At 39.9% G+C, this 8,224-nt stretch overlaps 1 long non-coding RNA gene across 3 annotated transcripts; it reads left to right on the forward strand.

The window, feature by feature from the left end:
- Positions 1-2,790: 2,790 nt before the first annotated feature.
- Positions 2,791-6,463, forward strand: LOC147755001 (uncharacterized). 3 transcript variants are annotated; one of them, XR_015316142.1, is made up of 2 exons: positions 2,791-5,137; positions 5,294-6,463. It is a non-coding gene; the product is annotated as an uncharacterized LOC147755001 (long non-coding RNA). The 3 variants fall into 3 exon arrangements; XR_015316140.1 differs by having other exon boundaries at positions 2,791-4,974; XR_015316141.1 differs by having other exon boundaries at positions 2,791-4,795.
- Positions 6,464-8,224: the final 1,761 nt, after the last annotated feature.

Below are 8,224 nucleotides of genomic sequence, written 5' to 3' on the forward strand. Positions count from 1 at the left end.
TATTATTACAAAAAAAAGTATACATTGAATAAATAAAGTCTAAAAAAGCAGAACTGCGACTTCTGCTTTTGAGGCTTTTTTGCTGCTTCAGAAAAAAGCTAATACGTTAGTTGAACATTTTAGAGACACAATTTGCCGTTCTAGATTATTTCACACGATCCACGTTCCAAATTGCGACGGTAGTCAGTAGAGTAACAAACATTGAAATGTACTGATGCGTACCGATTGTTGCTTCTAGTTTAGCCATATTCACAGCTAGTGTCAACTAATCCTAGCAAGTTGGCTGGCTCTGATCCTAGATATCTCTTATATTTACAGATCCAGCCGCGGACATGTTTCCCCTCCATATTGTTCATGAACCGACAAAGACGAACGAAGTAACGAAGGTAATTGAATTTGCAGCACCCAAAAATCTCCTCTTCAATCTGAAGGGAAGACAATTTACATTCTACAATATTGCTATATCATGCATTCCTGGTTTTCTCTAAAAAAAAACTATTACTACGTGATTACGGAAATTCCTTCGTCCTGTCGTATTCAGCTTCAAATTACCAAGAGATGCTTTTGGTCGACTGCTGTGACCTAGCCATTGAGGAAGGATGTGTCGGCAAATAATCGACTGGTATCGCAGACGTTGGCCCGATGAGCTTGTAATGGCTGAAGGCAACGAGTCGTGTAAGTCTCTGACGAGAACCTGTGGTAACCATTCATGATGCGGCTCAGACTCAGATCCGCGGCATGGCCAATGCGCCTTAGCCATTGCAGCAATCCGATAAGCGGCCTTGCTAAAGAGATGCACGAAACATTTGAATCTAAGACAAATCGGTGTTTTGGACGGTTCTTATTTCGCCTGCACGATACTGGTTTTTAGGAAAAGAAGGTAATGAAGGAACCGCCTAGCCGATGCGGTCAGAAAAACGGCCCTCGATTAAGGTGAAAACAATGGACTCGTTTTGTGTATTTAAAAAAGTATTTAAAAGTATAGTAGTAAAAAGTATTTAGCATCGTGCAACATCGTCTACTTAAAGGAACAGGCGATTGTGCTTCAGTGTGTCAGCAAAACAAGTTTCCCACACAAAACAAACTGTGATATTACCATAGACGAGTTAGGGTTAACAATGGCTAATAGTCTGCCTATCAACAGTATAACTATGATGAAAAATTTTAAATGAACCGAATGGGTTTGTACAGCACGTAATTTGAAAAATAGTATACTTTTAGTAAATCTATTGAACCTCCCTTTTTCAACATTAAAATATGTAGCTTAGATTTCAAGCAAAGATAGGAATAACAGGACCCATTTGTTTCGAGTTGCAAACTTGATAATAAGATTTGCTTAATACTTTAAGTAATTTTTAAATGATAGCAAATTATTAAAAACTGAAGCTCTATACGTGGAAGCGTTTGAATAAATAGAGTTGTTGTTCGTAATGCCCTCTTTAGAACAGCTAAGTTGCAAGGACGTCAACGATCTACGTATACGGTTCATAGTTAAGGAAAGACGAGAATCCAACCAGACTTTATTTCAGATTCTGGTTACTCTGCACAGTTACTTGTGGTCCATTCCAGCCAACATACCTGTACCCTATTAAAACTACCACTCTTATTTATCGTCTAGCGAGAAATTTAGCACCAATTATGTCATACTGCTAAACACTAGTAGCAGCACACATTTTTTTTTATCTAGGCGCCTACTTTTTCAGTGTGGATCAACCATCACAGGACTCTATTTTTATATGAATATTCAGGGGATTCAAGTGTGTCTACAATTGCGATGGAGATCCCCGTATTTCAAACAAACCCCCGCAGATGAAGTAAATATATCAATCGTGCAGGAGCAATGCCCAAACGATATTTGCCGTGTGAAGAAAAGCAATTAGTTCCTGATCTTTTCAGGAATTCACGAAACCAAGACTGAGTATGCCTGTGGGACGAAACACTTCGCGTTCAATCTAGGCTGTTCGGAGACAACACTACAGAAATCCTTTTTTTATTGCTGATACGGCTCAGTCTTTGCGAGATTACATTTCTCATCGAATATTCAAGATCGAACTGATATTTGCTCCTGTTACCTCTGGAGTGAGATACTTGAGATCTATCACTTCCCAGGTTACGCCCCACATGTTTGTCTATATACGCCGGTTTCTAGTTATCTTTTCACAAAGTGGTAGGAGCATTGGATATAAGCAAGCAAGTACAACGAAAAATCCTAGCAGGCAAATTACTTTGTAGTATATGATTCGGATCAAATCATACACAAGACATTATTGAATTGATAGTATGCAACCCTTCCTCGGCCGCTCTGTTCCCGTTTACTTTTACTCATTGGAAGTTGGATTTGCATAGTCCACTGCGAAATACCCCTGTTTTGATTCGTACCCTTAACGAACTTCCTATGCACGCGAGGCCAGTTGTTTCCATATGCGTAGTAATAATAACACTACAGTCGGATCTCTACCTGTAGAAATTTACTTTTTGCTACTGCTGCTGCTGTACTGTATCGCAAACGGCTGCCGTTATCACAAGACTTTGCTCTCAGTTCCAATAGCCTGACTCACGGACTGGACTATAGACTCATGCCGCGATGCTTGGTACTAGGTATCCAGTGTCTCGAATGGGTCAGCGGCTTCACTGAAACAGACGCTTGTTGCAGGACCGGCCGCACACCTTAGCCTGATAATAGTGACCCGCAGCCCTTCGAGAGCTCAACGCCTCGCACTTATTATAGATGTCTATATTCGTAGATAAAAACTCAACAGCTCGAGCAAACGGGCGTCAGTATTATTTTATTGTCACATCAAGCCGTCGTAATGCCTCTGTCCCTAATGAGGATTTCCTGCTTGTGTTTCTTCCTATCTTTAGCTCTCTCTCCTTTTCTCTCTCGCCCAATCTTTTTGTATCCCTGCTGCGGGCAGCTAGCCTCATCTCGTGATGCAGCTGGCAGTGGACCACAATCGGACGACAGCAAACGAGAGAACAACGACGGTGGCCGTTGCAGCAATCTCCTTTTTTAATGGCGGCCATTTACATACGGCCGAATAAGTCGTGAAATAATCATACTGGCGGTACCTTCTTGTTTCACCGAATTCGTGTCACCTATATGCGAGTTTTGGTGGCACGCATTCGTTTACGGATTGCTAGTTGGTTTGTGGATCATAGAAGGATATGCATTATTCGTTATGTTCGATGCGACAGTAAACCCATAAAGCTTGTAAAGCACTGTTAACGCTTCCATCAACCTGGATACGGTCTGCCCTTGAAATTAGTGCAAGGTTACGTACAGTAGAAAGAAGCAGGGATATAGATAGGGCAAAAAAAAGCACAGCGTAGAGTCCTAATTTTCATTATCTATTATGATTATGATTGGTCATCTGTGGGCATGTGTTTACGTATCATTCCGGTAAAAATATCTGTGAAACGGTGTTCGCGATAACGAGGTCACTCGCGAGGCTGTGACATTCAAACGAAGTTTATCAGGGGTTATAGCGAGCGTCGCGTTTAGAGCTACATTAAAAATTTGATACAGAACACATAGATGTGCGAGTTCCGTACTGCCACTTTTACTAAACATGAATGGGGCTCTTGGTCGATTTGTTGGATAATGTAAATTTGAATTAACGTTCGACCTTCAAAATTTGACCACCGTTGAGACATCACGAACATTGCTCAATCAGTGCACCGTGTAGATGCGCAACACTCAGCGCTCGTGTACGTCGCACGATAAGTTCATTATAGGAATTCTTCATTGTCATTTGCACTACCTTTATGGCATAATCATCACTAAACCAAGCTTTAACAATCATGTTAGGAGAAAAATGCTCTGATGATTTATTGAAATATCACGTGTTTATGGCTTTCTCAAAGAAAATAAAAATTCCTAGCGATCTAATAACAATTAACCCAAGCGATTCGACCCAGCTTCCGTTTCGATGAATGTTATTTACAACCATCATCTTATGGCTTCGTATTGCCACCATCCTGGTTACGATCATCACATAGAGATATTCTTGTGACTATAAAAAGTATATGTTTATAGCGTTTGTTGAAATGATCATCACGACGTGATCGTGACTGCTATGATCATTGTCAACCATAGGGCGAATCATATCTATATATCAGGATATGTACCACACATATCCTCTAGATTCAAATCTACACTTTTCAAAGGCGGTGTTCTCTGAAAATCTCTCCTCCGATACCGCGCTTGGTCATAGCGCAAGTGTCGTTTACAGTTCTACCAGGGTCCAAAAATCGTGAAGAATAAATATTCACTAGTGATACCAAAATCCAAATGCCGCATAATATACAAGGTGTCCGAAAAAAGTCGGATTATTATAACTCCTGTTCTTATTTACACATATAATATATAGATTGCAGAAGACTCTATTGAAATTACTAAAGGTTGATAACTGTGGGTTATTGGTTCAAACTTCGAAATCATCCAGCGTCGTCAGTAGTTTAGCGTAGACGTAAATAAAAGATAAGACGTTCACTACCGTAGGGGTAGAGTATTCTCTGCGACCCCTCTGTCCAATTTACATGTTTGGAAGATTCTCATTAGGGTTTGTTCTTGTCTTATAACTTGATAATGTTCATTTAAAACAAAAATTTGCCATCTTTATTAGGGTTCGTCCGATTACGTAGTAAAATAGATATTTGCAGTAAGTTTAAGTAACTGCTACCAATTACTACAAAAAAAGGACCAGTGTATCCGTTTTTGTAACGCCCTAAACTACAGTCTAATGCAGATCATGGATAAACAAGGACTTCTTCTGTTACGGTGATAGTGCACAAGGTACCTGCATCACGAGAACTTTTCCATGGCAATTAGAACATCCTAGTGACAGTAATCTGTTAGAAATATTATATCACACTTTTATCAATCTACCTTCAACCTTCCATCATACAGCGTACAAACGTTAGTCCGGCGGGGGGCATCGAACACGCAATGCTACAATGGCTTAGCCTTTAACGGTAATTTCTTCAACGTTGGACAATTTATTACAATTTACTCCCCGCCAAGAAACATGAATAGCTCTCCACGAACAAAAAATTCTCCAACTGGCTAGAGCATTCAATCACTTAGGCACTGCATTAACAACTGTTTTTAATACTCCAAAATAGTTCGACTATCAAGGTCTTTCATAAACACCTTAATTCAACCAATTTTTCCCTTAAAACCAAGTTTCCGAGCGAAAATAAGCTTTTTCACAAAATTCATAATTAAAGCATTTGCTATTAACAAAATGATTCAGCCCGCAAATAAATTACTTTTTTTTCTGTATCATTGCAGGTAATGGCGTTTTATTACCGACGATTATCAAGCAACGAGCAATGACAAGTAGACGGAGATACACGCTGCGGCAGATGTCGTTCATCTTCGTGTTGTTGTTGTTGTTGTTCCGTGTGCGAAGGGTCGAATGTAAACAAAGAAAGTATATTTACAATAGATAGATTCGGAAGGATTTACCGCACGACCATTACGCCAGAGTGAACTGACGTAGCGCGACGAGGCGTCCTGACAGTGGAGGCTAAATCTAATGCCATAGATCTACCAGTGTAAAGCAGACGAAGTAAGGACTTCCTATCAGTGAGATGAGGCGCTGCACGGCGCTAAGGCGGGCTGTCCTTTTTCCTTGTAGCCGGCGCTGCTTCAACTGTTAGCCGCCCGGGCCACCGGTCATGCGACTGTAGCAGAGACCCTCTTGTTGCAAGCGATCTCTCTGACTGCTTTTGCGTTGTGGCATATACTATAGAACGGGCGAGAAGGATTTTTTTTGCTTTTCGCTAATGATTTGTTAAATATTGAAACTAATTTTAGCTTTAAGGATACGAATCTAAACTGGGCCATAGAAGTCTCGAAGATGAATATCAATCTGAACATTGGAAAACGGCAGTCGACGATGAAAATCTGCAGACAGACCGGCTTATATAACTAGTCTAAACCATATGTAACTGCAGAAATCGTAAACAGACTATCGTTCATTGTACAATGGATCAACGTGTATGCATAAAGCGGCGTTTGTACCGCTAGAATTTTGTTCGTTTGAGGGAGTGATGTCTTGCGCCAATGATGTCTCGTATCGTGGCTTCAGTACTGCTTTGAATAATAATAACCAAATATTCCGAAAACTCTTGCCGCACATGATTAGCCGCTTGTAAAACTTCGATGTGCTCAACTATGTTCGTTTTCCAATGAAGTTTGCACTTCAAAAGTGCAGTGAACAGCTTAGAAAGTCAGTTAGTTATAATGTTTCGATAGAGAAGTTTTTCTAAACTGCTTTTTAGAATGCGAAAGGAGTTGTCTTCAGTCTAGGAAAATAAATAGGTAATGTGCACTAAGAAGGCGTATATCGACAATACCGACATTTTTTACGTACATCGCATATATGTTGGACGAAACGCATCGAGCTAGATAGTGACTCTGTTAAATAAATTAGTAGAATTTTTTAGTTAAACCTCATATACGTTCATCATAACTTTTAAAAAGTGACTCATCTATTGAGCATTGATAGACAATAGATACGACTTAGGCACCATGTCGCGAGGGCACGGTTGTTTGACGACTAAAATTTCTCTTAAATCTTATTCGTTGCTAACTTATTCATAAAAATTAGAAGTTCCTATATGGAAGATCAATTCCACATTGTCGGGTGATCAAAGTGGTGAGAGTTAGTTACTATCATATTGTCAAGCTGCCTGACGCTTTATAGCCCTATGCTGAGGACGCCACTAGAACTTGCGCATACTCGCTTCGACGCCATACCTTGGTAGTGAGTGAAGCCGTAACGGGCCATTACCATAGGCCAGTTTTGTATAAGCTTCGTTTTCGATTCTGGATATTCCCGTAAACGCAAAATTAGCGTCTCCACAGTGAAGATTTACAGTAGGCAATGAAAAAACAGTGAGGAAGGGACACCCATCTTCAGATTGCGTGGCTATGAGACCAAGTGCATGCACCTTAGGTCGTTTACATCATTATCCAAATAGGCCCCCCCCTCTTCTTTTTGAATGCTTTATAATTTTTAGCTTTTAAGACCAAAAGCTATGACGCACTCCAAACGTCCAAAGAGATAACGGCTAAGAAGACGTCGTTAATAATAAGTTCACCGACCGAAGTGAACCGACTCTTGCATGATATGCAATGTGCCGCGAAATCTAGCCATTTTTTACGTAGTGTTGAAGAAATAGTCGTCCTGTTTTGTTTTCATTTCATATTAAACAAGCCACACCACTAAATATTGTAGAACATTTTAGTGCTGATAGGAAAAAATCAAGTTAAGTGCTTCAAAAAAAAAGTGGTCTCAGTTTGTCCAATTCGGATCTATGTATAGAAAAATATGGCTTTCTGCGCCCATACCAAACGTTTGCTCATTTAATCAACCAGATGGGTTAAGATGATTGCTTTCTTAGTACCTGGTTTGAGGTTCTCCTGATTACCGAGATCCATGACTGCTACCAATAGTTTATAAGCCAAGAAAATAGTCAGGAACTGCAATAGTTTTCAAGCTAATGGTTGACGAGTTTGTTGAAGTGTTTTCTGCTATCTTGCTTTAGCAATGCCTTTCCCAGTAGAATGAACGCACACTGTCGCACGTAGACTATAGTGTTATGGCCTCGTGAAGCAGTAACATGTTCGCCTACTAAAGTTTGAAGTAGCAGAGGTAGTGCAGGTCCAAATCCAGGCTGCCACACTTCGTTTCGTGGTAGAAACCGCCGTTTAAAGCGGTACTTAATATCAGTACAGAACACAAAGCTAAAAACATAATTCAGATCATGGCTTTATGGCAAACATATTATTTCACCATTTAAATTTATAAATGATCTTGGAGTAGTTTCCAATTGCCAATTCTTGTAGCTTTCCAATTGCCAATTCTTGTAGCTTCTTCGAAGCTATTGTTCAATACAATCGAAGTCGTACTCATAAACATCGGATCTATGTTTAATGTTTGGAAAAATTGCCACAACACTATGTATATGTCTATATAATATGTCATACAAAGTGCTAGTAAAGTAATATTTGTTTTTCTCTCGTTCTCTCTGTAGAGAACAGATCTTATTCTCAGCAATTTTCACACACGAAAACCATGCTCAAGCGTCCAAAGCCATTTACAAATAACGCCAAAGATCGAAAAGGTCACAGTGGCCAACTAGATCTCACGATCTTAGAGGCTAAACACTCGTTCAGAATTTCATCGTACACATGTACACCAACCTTTACTAA

This window comes from Varroa destructor, unplaced genomic scaffold, assembly GCF_002443255.2.
Source record: "Varroa destructor unplaced genomic scaffold, Vdes_3.0 BEIS01000006.1, whole genome shotgun sequence".
NCBI classification, from domain to species: domain Eukaryota; kingdom Metazoa; phylum Arthropoda; class Arachnida; order Mesostigmata; family Varroidae; genus Varroa; species Varroa destructor.